General features: G+C 44.9%; 1 pseudogene; it reads left to right on the forward strand.

Annotated features, from left to right (window-relative positions):
• The first annotated feature begins 285 nt into the window (after positions 1-285).
• Positions 286-14,495, forward strand: part of LOC115077468 — a 107,573-nt pseudogene continuing 93,363 nt past the window's right edge.

Here is a 14,495-nt window from a genome sequence, read left to right on the forward strand (position 1 = left end):
GGGCCGGTGCTACCTGTTTTGCTGCCCTGTGCAAACAATTACTGAGCAAGGCTGGACATGCCACTGAATATACATGTATAACTGAGTGCTTAGCCATATAAATCTATCCGGCTAAGTTTAGTCCTGCGCTATGGCACATCTAGCTTAGCCGTACAATTTATGCAGCTAAATCTGAATATTGGCAATTAGCCGTATAAGTTGTATGGCTAACTCGCTCCGTCCTGATCCACCCACAACTTATGCAGTTAGTTTTTTAGCCGTATAAGGGACTTATACGGCTAAGCGATGGCCGCTATTCATGAGCGCATATTCAGCAGCTGCTACTTAGGGGGTAGACTCAGGAATAATGCTAGGAAGTATTTCATCATGGAGAAGGGTGATGGGTGCGTGGGATGTCCTCCCAGAAGTGGTGGTGAAGACAAGAACAGTAATGGAATTAAAAAAAAAAAGTATGAGACAAACACAGAGGAACCCTGCTGGCTAGAGAATAGAATTGGGAAATGGTGTAACTTCTGTTACACCCAAAGTTTACATTTCTGCTTCAGGATAAACTGCACAGAGTGGCAGTTACTACCCCTTAACAGAAGGCTTGGGGGTAAACCTGCAAGAGAGTGGTAGTTACAACCCTAAAATAACTTGCTGGGCAGACAAGATGGAACGTTTTGGTTATGTTATGTTACTATGCATATTCATTAGGGATATCCTGAAAACCCCGGCTGTTGGCTGGGAGTGAAGACCGGTGCCTTAGTAAGAGGAGTTAATTGATACTCTGTTATTAATGGAGCTGTTGTATTTTTTTTTTTTTTTATACTCCTTCCTGCAGCTGTAATTTCAGAGTGTGATTTTAACAACAACACTTATCCCTTCTGCGACTGGATTCAGTCTAAAGATGACGATGGGGACTGGACCAGAACTAACCAGCAAACTCCAACGGAAGAGACTGGACCCCCGGGAGATTACCCCAATGGAAGTAAGGGAAGAGGCTCCCCTGAAAAAAATGTAAAAAAGGATCATGTATTCTCATATTTGGTGCACAGAGCCAATATGACTTAGTAATCAACAAAAAGGAAGCACAATTGCAACCAAGTGATTAAATACTCAAAATTTTTGACAAGAGGCAGTGCTGAACATCTGGACTTTCAATTTATGTATTCAGTTGTGTAGCTATTTTGAACACTTGTCTCTTTCTATTACAGATGGATACTATATTTTCCAGGAGTCAGGTGATTTCAAAGTGGGACAGTCTGTCAAACTGGAGAGCTTGTCCATTTCTGCCTCGGCTGACATCTGTGTTGAGTTTTACTACTACATCTATGGGATATGCGTCAAGAGTCAGCTGAACATGCTAGTAAAAAGTCTTGGGAACCAGACAAACATATGGCACTTGGAAGGAACCCAGAGCCCTTCCTGGCTCCGGGGATCAGTGACGGTGCAGTATCGAGGTCAGCAGTCCATACAGGTAAACAGTGTCTTCTGAAAAATGTGACCCTTCTCTCAATGCTTTCTTGGCCTCCTGTCTTCAAAATCCTCATCTGGATTCCTATCCTAGCTTTGTGACCATTTTTCCCTTTCTTTCATCATTCATGTCTGTAGCCTCCTTTCAGGCGCTTCTTAATTGGATAATCATGCTTGCCTCTTGAGCTATTATGAGGCAATCCCAGTGTGGAGATTGGTCCCAGATGTCCAACTCTCGATCCTAATGAGTCGGTGGATCCTGAAATGATCACCTCTCTAGCTTTTATAACTGATCCAGTCTTGATTCTACCTCACTTGCCTCTGGGGATTTGCAGTTTCTGCTTTCCCCTCAGAGAAATTAAGGTCAACAAAAAAGTTGTAGGTGAGCCTTTATTTTTTTTTTTACTGAAATAGCTCAACACATTTGTGACTAGTTTCTGAGGTCTACTGTATGTTTCATTTTGCATTGTTGAAGGCACACTGAATGAAGCTAATAGGTAGCACTTTTAAAACAAATTGAAGAAAGTATTTTCACTCAGCACACAATTAAACTGTAGAATTTGTTGTTAGAGGATGTAATGAAAGTAGTTAGCATAGCTGGGTTTAAAAAGAGTCTAGACAAATTCCTGGAGGAAAAGTCCATAAACCACTATTAGACACGTAGACTTGGGAAAGCCACTGTTTATCCTGGTCATGCACAAGAAGGACTGGATCTGTTGTTTGGGATCCTACCAGGTTCTTAGGTGCTGGCTTAGCCACTGTGGAGACAGGATGCCGGGCTTGATGGATCTTTGGTCTGACCCAGTATGTCATTTCTTATATTCTTAAGGGAGTGTGATAGGCCCCTTAAGTGAACATTTTTGAGACTTGAGCATGGCCTGAAATACTCTGGGAGAGGGGAGGTCTTTGATTTGCTCTGGAAAAAGGAAATGTTATTAAAGTCGACTGTTTTGGTAAAAGTTAATGAACCATATTATTGTGATCCACCACTAGATAGCAGCATATATGGTTAAAAGGACCAGTTTGCATATTGAGTTCATGGAAGGTTATGGAGAGAAATGTCTGGATAAGATTAGTAATGGGTTAAAATTTGTTTGGTCCCTTTAAGAGGATGGGAAAGAAGATCTTCTTGGGGGAAGGGACTGTAAGACTATAAATTAGAGTTCCCAAATTTAGTGGGAGCTGACTAAAAGTAGTTACATCAGCAAGAGTGTAGGCGATGCTGGGAATCTCCTCAGCACTCCCGGGGAGGTGGAGCACAGGATCAAATGTGAGTGGGTATCTGGCTGCCTGATGTGAGTATCTGATCTGGGCCAGGGTGATGTGGATAGATGGCATTGGGGGAATTCTGATGGCATATAAAAAGAGAATCTTGAGATTGAGATGTCTAGCTGAAATACAATCCATGTATTTCTACAGGAGTCTGAGGAAGGAGGGAAATTTGAGTATTAGTTAAGTCAGGAAAGATGTTTTAGGAGACTGAGTAAATTGTTGATCACTGTTCTGTGCCTTGGCTGTAGAACTTTGATAATATCAGAAACCTTTTATTACTTTCTATTTATTTCCTCAAGACTTACGCCAGGAACAATGCCATCTAACATTCAGAAAAAAAATTAAAACCTGGCTGTTCGCACAAGCCTACCGTTGAAGGAACCCCTTTCGACCAACACTGTCTCTCACCCTTCAACCTCTCCCTCTTCCCTCCCCCCTACTCACCTCCCCCCCACTCCTCCCACCGGACATACCATGTTAATAACCGCTGAGGATAAATCTCTGTTTATGTATTACTAATTTATTGTTTTTGTTGATTATATTTATCACTCCTTATTGTTATAGTTTAATTCTGCCCTATCTTCCATCTTCCAAGTTTTACGCTCCCTGTTTTAATGTAACTTTTCATTTCTACCTAGATGTTAATTGGTTTCCCCCTGTTCCATTGTAAACCGGTACGATAAGACCTGGTCTTGAGTATTGGTATAGTAAAAGAAGTTAAATAAATAAATAAATTTATCTTGTGCACAGTTGCTCTACTGGTAACCCCAGAAAATAAAAGTTAACTTGTTTTGACATATACCCTGGTATGGAATTAACTGGGGAGTGTCTGCCCATAACAACCTTAAGGACTGGGAAAGGTACAGTTCATCAAGGGTTGGTTACCCTGTTCCAGCTCAAGAAAAGTGTTTATGCCGTCTGCCTCTGGAAGAGCCACACTATGCCATCTGTTTAAGAATATTTTTTTTGCTGGGCCTCTCCAAGAGTCTGGCCCAACAAGTGACAGATCTTCTCACATTTTGTGTGTCCCATCTGTTGGGTGGGGGGAGGATTATAGAAGGTCAGCTTTCGAAAGCTAAGCAGAAATGTATTAGGTTAACCCAATAAAAGATATCAGCTGCAGCTTGTTTTTTTACCCTCATTTCTGTGTTTCCAAATGGACCTACCCAGCAACCTTGCTGGTCTACTCTGAGCTTTGAAACGAAGTCCAGTTTGACCTGGATCGGGTGGCTGCCCCTATTTCTTTTGAGGTTTTCCTTATTCTTTGGATTAGACTGGGAGCATCGCCAGTCTCAGAGAATTTACTAGAACAGGCTCCACTGTACTTGAACTCCACCTTGTTGTTGCAGATTGTTCTGGAAGCAGTTAGAGGCACCTACCCCTACTGTGACATTGCCCTGGATAACATCTCCATCAAGGAAGGCCAGTGCTCAGGTAACAATTTTGGCCCGGTCACCCTTAGAAACAAAGATAATGTTGCATTCCTACATCAACTTGCATCCTAAGATTTTAAGGTGCTTTTTCGCTAATAATTGGTAGCCCTCCTGGCTTAGCTCCGATGGATAGGAGGAAGGGAGGTGGAAACTTGAATCAACCCTGCAAAGGCTTATAGCCTTGAAGCTTAACAGGGATAAAGAAATGTTATGGATGGATGCCACAGAAAGCACCACTAGGCCTCAAACCCTGGTTGTAATTCTGGTGGGGAATGGGGGGAAGTTTTAAGTGTTCTATTCCAGTTAAGAAAGGGTGTGGTCCGATTGACGGGGTAGTGAAAACAGATGCATTTTTGTTTTTAGCTTGTGTAGATGGCTGTGACTTTGACACGCTGGATGACCTCTGCGGCTGGGAAAACCCAGTGGATGCTGGTAGCAGGCAGTGGGAGCAGTGGACTGGCCAGACCAATGTAGATGGAACTGGACCCAACGATGACTTCTCCAAACCAGGCCGTGAGTACTGTACCATGCAGCGTCCATGGCGGACAGGTGGTTAAACCACAACTTCAGGTCAGGGGCAGCCGTTTATTCCTTAATGCTCACTCAGTTTTCTGTGCCATATTTTATCACTTCCTATTACCCAACACTTTGAATGAGGGAGTTACTCATTACGCAGTTTGCTCAAATTTTAAGTTTGCTAGGGAACTGTGAATATGAGGTGTCTTCTGCATCTAGAACTGCAGGGATGTGCTGCAACCTGGTTTCTGGAAGGAGGTGGTAAGGCCAGTCTCAGGGATTTTTTTCTACAGCACACACCCCCCCACCAACACACACATAACTTGCACACCTTCAAGCAATGCAGTACCTACAGTACTGACTGCAAATGGAAAAAACAGGGACTACAGATTTCACAATGCACTCGGGATGTCAGTTCCCAAATCCAGGACTGGCTTGCACATTTCTGTCCAACAACTGACAGAAATGTCATTCGTGTTCTCATCTGGGATCAAACTTTTGTGCTTATGTTAATGCCAGTTCCCTGGCTGCCCCCAGAGGATAAGAATTCCCTGCAACCGGCACGTCGGCTCCTCCATTTAGCCAGGGTGTGTTTTCATGTGGCAAGAGACTAGAGAAAAGCACTTGGCATTCAGCAAAAGGCTTTCTTGAGCCTCTGCGCTGTGACAAATATCTCTGGATCTGGTGAACCACTAAGACAGGTGTCCACAGCAGATAATTGCCCCTCTTTCATGTGCCCAAGCACACAGCACTGTGGTGATACACGTTGTGTTGTGTGGCAATGCTACTCAAAGCCTGTCCGCTAATCATAGCTGGAGATCTTTACTTAGAGCTCGGTAAGTGGTAGAAGTCATGAACTCTAGTTCCTATCACTCTTCTCCTTCTTTGTCATGATCTTGGTCTGGACGCAGTTCAGGCATTCACCAGTAATTTAGAATTAGTTGTTTAATACTATTCCAGTAGGGAAGGAGTTTCACCAATATCACTAGCCCACGGCACCATTATGTAGTCCAAGGATAAAGGACCTTGGATTTTTCACAAGTGGATCCTCCTGTGGTGGTATAAAAAGGTGCTGGTGGTTAAATTTAATGTTTTTCTTTCTCCTTCTGGTTGTAGTTGGTTACTACATGCTGATGGATTCCACCTTTGCAGTCCCTAATGCCACGGTCCTTCTGAAGAGCCCTGTCTACCAGTCCTATGGCTGCCTAACTTTGAACTTCCACTATTACATGTTCGGAGCTGCTACCTCCATGGCGCTAAATGTCTACGCAGCTGCTCCAGGCAAGTGCTAGGGAGGGGACAGGTGGGTGCTGAGTTTTCTCACCAAAAGGTGACACCACCATACCTGATGTGCCGTCACCATCAATGAGCGAGGAGAGACAGATGTATAGTTATCACAGGCTTGTTACAGAGCTCAGGGTCTGCACATGTCCCGTTACACAAGCGCAGAGAGTACAGCAATTTCTGCAGCATGCAGCCAGATGGGTTCAACTAGGATACCCTTGGCTGCCACCTAGTGGCTGGAACTAAAATTATCCTTGGCTGCCACCTACCAGCTGGAGCTGCAAACTACATGCCAGGCAGAGCACCAGCAAAGGCTTTGGGCCTGGGTTACTGCAGTTTTGTATTCCAGCCACTTCCGGCATGAGGTGGGGAAGAAACAGGGGGAGTGAAACAAAGTAAAAAAGCATTTGCCCAAAATATGAACCTCACAGTCCAGTGATGTTCACTCCCAGCCCGTGAGAGCCACCAACAAGTCAGGTTTTCAGGATATCTAATGAATATGCATGAGAGAGATTTACGTACAATGGGGCAGTGCATGCAAATCTGACCTGTTGGTGGCCCTTGAGTGCTGGGAGTGAATACCATTGCCATAGTCTCTGCCACCCTACTATGTTCTAAGTAAAAGCACCAAAAATGTTTGCTACCCCTTCCACATGAACATCACCTCAGAACAAATATTTAGCCCACATGATTTCCAAGGCAGACATTTTGGCATGACACAAAACATGAAGATAAAAAAAAATGTGTGCTTGCTAAAAGATACTCAGATAGTCAGGGGTAGGCAAACTCCACTCCCCATGGACACCAATCCTCGGGGTTTCAGGATATCCTTCATGAATATGCATGAGATAGATTTTCATACAGTTGAAGCAATATGCATACAAATCTATCACATGCATATTCATTAGGGACAACCTGAGTGGATTGCTTTGCTTTCTACTGGGACACAGGTTGCCTACCCCTACTGCCCCAGTCCTTAGATTGCACCCTAAAATCTGTAATGCACTGTTCCTCTACCAAATCCTGGAGGCACACCTAACCATGCAGGACTGCCATCATGAATATGCATGAGATAGATTTGCATGCATTTGTAGATCCAGTGTATGCAAACCTATGTCATGCGAACTCATTTTTCTAATAATCAGACCGATCAGACATGCCTCTAGGAGTTGGGAACCACTGCCATAATGCCACAAGAAAAATGCTTGGGGTGTCAGAGCTGGCCATATCCAATTAATCCTCTGCACTATTTTTCTATGTGTTGGGCCTAGCAGGTGGTGTAGTGGGAACCCCTCTCTTCAGGAGGACCGGAAACCAGGGGGAGGAGTGGCGCTTGGCTGAAATCACATATGGTGGCTACTCCGAAATCCAGGTACTGTGTCATTTGAAGGATAATACCCAGTAGGATAGCCAATGGGCTCCATTTCTTCTGGCTAAACTAATCCAGACCTGGTTTTAAGCTCTGCCTCAGATATATCCATGATATAAATGCAAAAACTACAAATGCTGGCATGCCTTGAGGACTGGATCAGTCTATCCTGAAGACATGGATTCATTTGATGACCCTATACTTGCCTCAGGTCAAAGGTGGCAGGGATTAGCAATGGGCATAAGTGGTGAGAGGTATGGACAACTCTGGTCCTCAAGAGCCATAAACAGATCTGGCTTTCAGCAAATTCACAATGAGTATGCATGAGATAGATCTGCATGCACTGCCTCCATTGTATACAGATCTATCTCATGTATATTCATTATAGATATCCTGAAAACCAGACTTGTTTGTGACTCTGGAGGTCTGGAGTTGACCATACTGGTTGGTATATCTTGGAGAGATTTAACTCTTTTAAAGATACTGGTTTTATGCACATTCCACATATCTAAATTAATATCCATTGCACTCCTCTCCCTCCATTCACTTCCTTGTTTTCTTAGATACTAAATTCACCTTCCTATCTGCCTTGAAAAGTCTTTCTAAACCTTATTATTTACAAACAGGTAAAGTGAGAGCTATCTAGAAAGCGCCAGCCGGTGTCCTGAATTCTGATTAACTGAGATATCAGTACAAATGTACTTCGGTCCAGCCCTGCAGCACTCCCTGCTATTCCAATCCTGAGTCTCCCTCTTCTCTCCCGAGGCTCTGCCAGTGCAGCTCAATCCTTCCCTGCAGCACCTACTGCTATTCCACTGCTGCTGCTACTACTACTACTACTACTACTTCTTAACATTTCCTTAGCGCTAGATGACATACGCAGCACTCCACAAACAATACATTAAAAAAAGACAGTCTCTTCTCAATAGAGCTTACAATCTAATTAAACATACAGGGCAACAGACTTAGGGCATTTCATAAAGTAAGCCAATGGTTAAAAAAGTTAGTTAATGAGACTAAAAGTGGACAGTCAGGGCTAAGATTTAAAAGCAACCTCAAAAAGATGGGTCCTTAGATGGGATTTAAACAAGGCAAGAGAGGGAGCAGGACGCACCGGCTCAGGAAGACTATTCCAAGCACAGGGAGCAGCCAGGTGGGAAGCACGGAGTCAGGAATTGGCAGTAGTGGAGAAAGGCACAGATAGGAGTGACTTATCCGACCAGCGGAGTGCATGAGGAGGGTTGTAGAGAGAGATAAGAGAGGAGAGGCAGTGAGGTGCTGCAGAGGGAAGGCATTTGTAGGTGAGAAAGAGGAGCTAGAACTGTATGAGGGAGCGGAGAGGGAGCCAATGCAGTGACTTCAGAAGAGGGGTTATGTGAGCATAGCGACTGGCTAAAGATAAGTTACGCAGCTGAATTTAGGACGGATTGCAGTGGAGAGAGATGGCTTGTGAGGAACAGGTTGCAATAGTCTAAGTGGGAGGAGATGAGAGAGTAGATAAGGGTTCTGGGAGTGTGTTCAGAAAGGAAGGGACGGATTTTGGTGATTTTATACAGAAAGAAAGAGCACATCTTAGCAGTATTTTGGATAAGTGTAGAGAAGAAAGAGGAGTCCAAGATGACTCCTAGGTTACAGGCTGAGGGGACTGGAAGAATGACTCTGTTATCCACAGAAAAAGTCAAAGCAGGAAGAGGGGAGGTGGGCTTGGGGGGGAAAAGATAAGGAGATCTGTCTTGGCCATATTGAGTTTAAGGTGGCGGCGGGACATCCAGGCAGCTATGATGAGATCCGGGACTGGATTTTGCTGAAATTTCTGGTGTACAAAGGTAGATCTGGGAGTCATCAACATAAAAATGGTATTGAAAGCCATGAGAGGAAATCAGAGCACCAAGGAAATTAGTATATAGTGAGAATGAAGAATGCTCAGTACTGAACCCTGAGGCACATCGATTTATAGTGGAATGGCAGTAGAGGAGGAACCAGCAGAGGAAACGCTAAAAGTGCGACAGGAGAGGTAAGAAGAGAACCAGGACAGGACAGAGACCCAAGCGAGGACAGCGTTTCAAGGAGCAGGTGGAGAGATCCCCCACAAACAGTTTTGCAAGGCACTTCAGTCTTGCCCCACAGCACTCTCTGCTGTTCCAGCACTGATGCTTCCACCGGCTCTGCCGATATACCTCAGTTCTGCTCTGCAGTGCCCCTTTCCTGTCCTAGCACTCAAAACCCCATCTCCCGCAGTCCTGCCAATGCACTGTTTGTTTTTCCCAGCATTGAGACGCCCACCCTCTCACATGCACACACAGCACTATCGATGCACCTCGGTGCTGCTCCAGCACTACCCTCCCTTCTGATCTGGGTACCAAGCATGCAGAACCATGCCTAGGCATTGCCTTTATAATAGATTTATAACATGGACACCTATCTCTTTCACAGTTCCTTATCGAAGGTGTATATGGTGAGAACAGAAGGTCAGACATAGCAATTGACAGTGTCCGGATCATCCCGTGCGAAGGCGAGTATTGCCTCAAGCAGTCCAATCATTTGATGACATGGATGAGTATCTAATGGGAAGTGGTGAGGGTGAAGTGTGTGCAGCTAAGTCATGATGTGAACCCCAGTCCTCAAATGTGACATGGTTAGCATCAATAAGATGTAATCTGAATTCTCTAAAGGGAGAATTTTTGGCCATTTTCTTATCCCCTCATTCCCCCAATTCCCTTCTCCTGCTGCATCATGGTATTTGTAATTCTTATTGTATATGGATAAAATAGGGACTACAGTGCATTAGAATAGTAGCTAAAAAAAAATCCAGGACTGCCTTACAGTGTGGCTCCACAAACCAGTTCATATCAAGTTTCTTGGTCCATACGTTAAAGCTGACAGGTTGTGTACATGCAGATTCCTTGTCAATCCTTGTCAATTCCTGGTCAATCCTTTTTCTGATGTGAAAATGCTGAGCCAGTCTTGGTTTTATCCCATTGCATAAGGGAAATCAGAACTACATCTCCATGCACACAAACTTGGACTGGATTAGTATCTTCAGCTTCACTTGGGCGAGGTGGTAACCCTAAGAATTCACCTTTCAGTTAGTCTCACAGTGCCTCTCTCTCTCATCTTCGGACAGATGTTTTCACCGAATGTGATTTTAACAACAATTCTCAGCCCTTCTGTGATTGGATTCAGGCTACAGATGATAATGGGGACTGGAAAAGGACCAACCAGAAGACTCCAACAGAACACACTGGGCCCCCAGGAGATTACCCCAATGGGAGTAAGTAGCAAAACTGCTTATCTAGCTTCAAGGCTCATTTCTTGATTTTCCCATTATACAAGGAACAGCCTATCAGTGGAGAAGGTGGGGCAAAAAAATAGCATCAGAATTCAAGAAAGTCTGGCACTTTGTAGTGTCAACCAGAGATATAGAAGGATAGGACTGAAAGATACCTCAGGTAATCCTCTACTATCATGGAAAGATGGAACTGGAGGTATCTTGAGAGGCCATCTAGTACATTCCATTTCCTTCAGGCAGGATACCTGGTGCGTAAATCAGCTCTGTTAGATGTTTATCTAATCCTCTCCATTTGCTGTGCCCTTTCTCCTCATGCAGTGGGTTATTACATTTACCAAGAGGCTGATGATTTTTCCCCGGGACAGTCTGTCAAATTGGAGAGCCGAGAGATCTGCACCTCCACCGACATGTGCGTGGAGTTTTACTACTACATGTACGGGATTGTGGGTGAGAAGGTCCAGCTGAAGGTCCTGGTTAGCAGCCCCACTGGTGTCCAGACCTTATGGAGCCGTCAAGGCATCCAGAGTCCCCTCCTGGCTCCTGGGATCAGCGACTGTGAAATATGGAACAGTACAGCCTACAAAGGTAAACAGAGCCAACTGTGTTTTGAGGAAAACTCCGGGTAGCAGCCATGTGATCCCAAGTACTGGCATAAGATGCACATAGTTTGTAGTGACCCAGGGAAGATAAAAACTGCATAACTTCCACCAGGGAAAGGAATTATTCTTCCTTATTAGAAGAAGGTTAGGTGGCCCCACATCATAGGGAAAAGGCAGAGCCAGTCCTGGTTCTGATCCCATTGTGTCTTTGCAGATATTGTTTTGATTTACAGCCCAGGAGCTGCAAGTCCATCCATGAACTAGGGATAAAACCAGGACTGGCTCAGCTTCTCCTGATGACCTGGAACTAGTTGGTGACCCTTCCTTAGGCTGTGGGTGAAAGCCACTCTGTGGATCAGCTCCTATTGCTGAAAATCTCACTGCATCTGGATACCCAGAGAGGCCCTCTTAGAGGCGGCAGCATCCTCCATGAGATCTCCCACACTGAGATCTGTTCTAAAATGGCAGCCTGGAATCACAATTGCAAAATTATAATAATAATTAAATCCTACAATCGGATCACAAAGCAAAAGGGCATCCCAGAAGTCCACAATCTTTGTAGTCTAAAGACTGACCCACCTCTGCTTTAGACTTCAGCCAGTCCATGAGTTTATGTGCAGGCTGTGGAAGCAATGGATGAGTTTCTGCAAGGCCCTCGCTGCCACCTACTTTGATATAAAATGTAGGTCATGAGCCTGTGGAGAAGGGGTGGCCGCATTAAACTGTTCCCCTCTTCTGGAAATAGGTGATCTTCCAAGCAATCAGAGGCACCTCTTCAACCTTCGACATCGCCTTGGACAACATCTCCATCCGGAAGGGCACCTGTGAAAGTACGGCCGCTCACTTGATCATGTGTGTTTGCATGAATGTGATCACATGTATGCATTAGCATGTTTGCTAGTGTGTTTTGCTATGTGCATGTGTTTGTATGCCTGTGCTTGTGAGTATATGACCTTGCCTTACGTCCATCAGGACTGAAACAATGGAATTTTCATCATGCAGGATTACAGAGTTTTCGTGTCTAATATTGTTTTGAAGGGCAGGCTCTATTTTCTGGTGCTTATGCTGGCACATATGTAGCTGCCCTTGATGAAATCCCATGGGAAGCATATGCACATGTTCAGATGCGCAGGTGATAGCTTACTTTTAAGTAGATTTACTAGCAGGCATGAGTGTAGGCATGTGACTGTCACATTTTTACATGCAGGTAGATTTTTCTTGACAAGGGTTATCTGTACTGCTGAAGACCAAGGACTTCCCTCCTGTAGAAAGTGCAAAGCTACATTAACTCCCTCCTCTCTGCTCTCCTTCCAAAGCCTGTATCCACAGCTGCGACTTTGATGTACAGGACGAGCTGTGTGGCTGGAAAAACCCAGTCGGACCAAGCAATGCCCAGTGGGAACAGTGGCCTGGAGCAACCGAAACCAATGGAACGGGGCCAGACAGCGACTTCTCCAAACCTGGCCGTGAGTGCTCCCTTTGTTCTTCATTCATCACAATCTGGTGCCTACAGGAGACTATTAAAGCCTTTCTGGGTCCCTATTTTGGGAGGCAGTCCTTGTGAGTGCTGCAGGTTGTCCATACAGTGCCAACTGTGATTATTTTCGTAGACAGGAAGTTCTAAAACAAGAGGTTGTGATATGAGGCCGGAAGCAGTAGGGTGGGGGAGAAGCTAAAACTCAGGCATGACAGGAGGAAACATTTCTTCTCAGAAATGGTAATGGGGGGAAAGACAATATTGGAATGCAGGAAAGTCTAGGACAAGGTGACAGAACGCTCTTCAGGAAGAAAAGGGGTGAAGCTGTGGAACAAGCAGGGACTACGGTATTGCAGTATAAGGGGGCTAGGTAAGCAGACCAGATGGACCTGGAGGTTTTTATTCACTGTCATTTTCTACATTTTTATGCTCTTGCTGCTGAAGGAACTTGGCCTTTGCTCTTATGCCTCCTGATTCACCCTTGGTGTGTGACATGTCTTTATGACTGCATACCTCATCGCACAATGTTGGGTAAATGTGAATAGTGCCATCACAGATAACTTCTGGCCCCGAGTGCCTGGCGGCAGCAATGATATAACACAGGAGACCTAAGTTCACCTGAATGCCTTGCCAGCAAGATTCCTACTGCTGTTGACAGGAGGAAGGCTAAAACGGTGACAAAATTGCAGCCCCACCTTTTGTTTGGCGGGGACTGTGGAGGGCATTTGTCACAGCCTTTAACCAAGGTACATTGGCCTGGCTAAAAGTACACAGGGTCTTCCATAGCATGCACACTTTTAGCCAGATTGCGAGGGGGTGTTCCTAGGGGGAGAAAAACAGCAAGTGTACTTTTAATTTTGAGAAGCCTGCACAGTAGGTTCCCCTCCCCCTACACCACCACCGGCACAAACAGCAGATGCTAAGTATGCACACGCCTACTTTATGCTAACCAAGTTTTGAAAATAGCCATAAAGTCCGTGCATTAAAAGTCCATCCATGCCTTATAACTGGGTGACCTACTGCAGACTGCCCCTCCCCCCCCCCCAAACAATTTTTGGGAGGCAATCTGCAGCCCCCAAATCTGGGAACCCAGTGACAAGAAGAGAGCTGCGTTTGTGCAGGATCATTGGAGCTCCTGGCCAACCAAATCTGTAATACCTACCCCAAGGCTTGCCTCATGGAAGTCTGTCAAGCTGAGTTGTAAAATCCACTTTTTACTGCTGGGAATGAGAGAGGATCTGCATCCACTGTCATCTGATTTTCCTGGTCCTCTTCCTTTCTGTATTGGCTCTGAGCTGTAAGTATTGGTGGGGGTGCACCTTCTCTCACTACTAATTCTCGAGGCCAAAGGGCAAATTAATATGGCTGCCTCATACAAGACTGTCAGGCCTCTCAGCAGATAACTTCAGGCCTTCAGGGAAGGGCTAAGCCAGTCTTGGTGTTGGCTCCCTGTTGGATCTGTGCAACCTTTAGAGGCACAGGAAGATAAAAGGTCACACAGAGAGATAGCAAAAGAGCTGGGGATTATAAGTGAGGCACAGGAGATAAAATGACTTACCCTGAAGTCACTCACACAGAGTCTGTGACAGAGGGGAGTCTCAAACTCATGTGCCGGTACTTCTGAATTGTAAACCAAGATCTAACCACTGGGCACCTCCTGCTCTCTTTATTTGCAAATCTTAATACACATACAACTTCTAAGAAGAACAATGTCTGGTAAGGAGACTCTGAAGCTAATATTTAAAGCTAGCTGGCTCTGTAAGACGTATCTAGATAATTTACACAGGATATTCAGCAACTG

The sequence above is a fragment of the Rhinatrema bivittatum genome, chromosome 16, assembly GCF_901001135.1.
Source record: "Rhinatrema bivittatum chromosome 16, aRhiBiv1.1, whole genome shotgun sequence".
In the NCBI taxonomy this organism is placed as follows: domain Eukaryota; kingdom Metazoa; phylum Chordata; class Amphibia; order Gymnophiona; family Rhinatrematidae; genus Rhinatrema; species Rhinatrema bivittatum.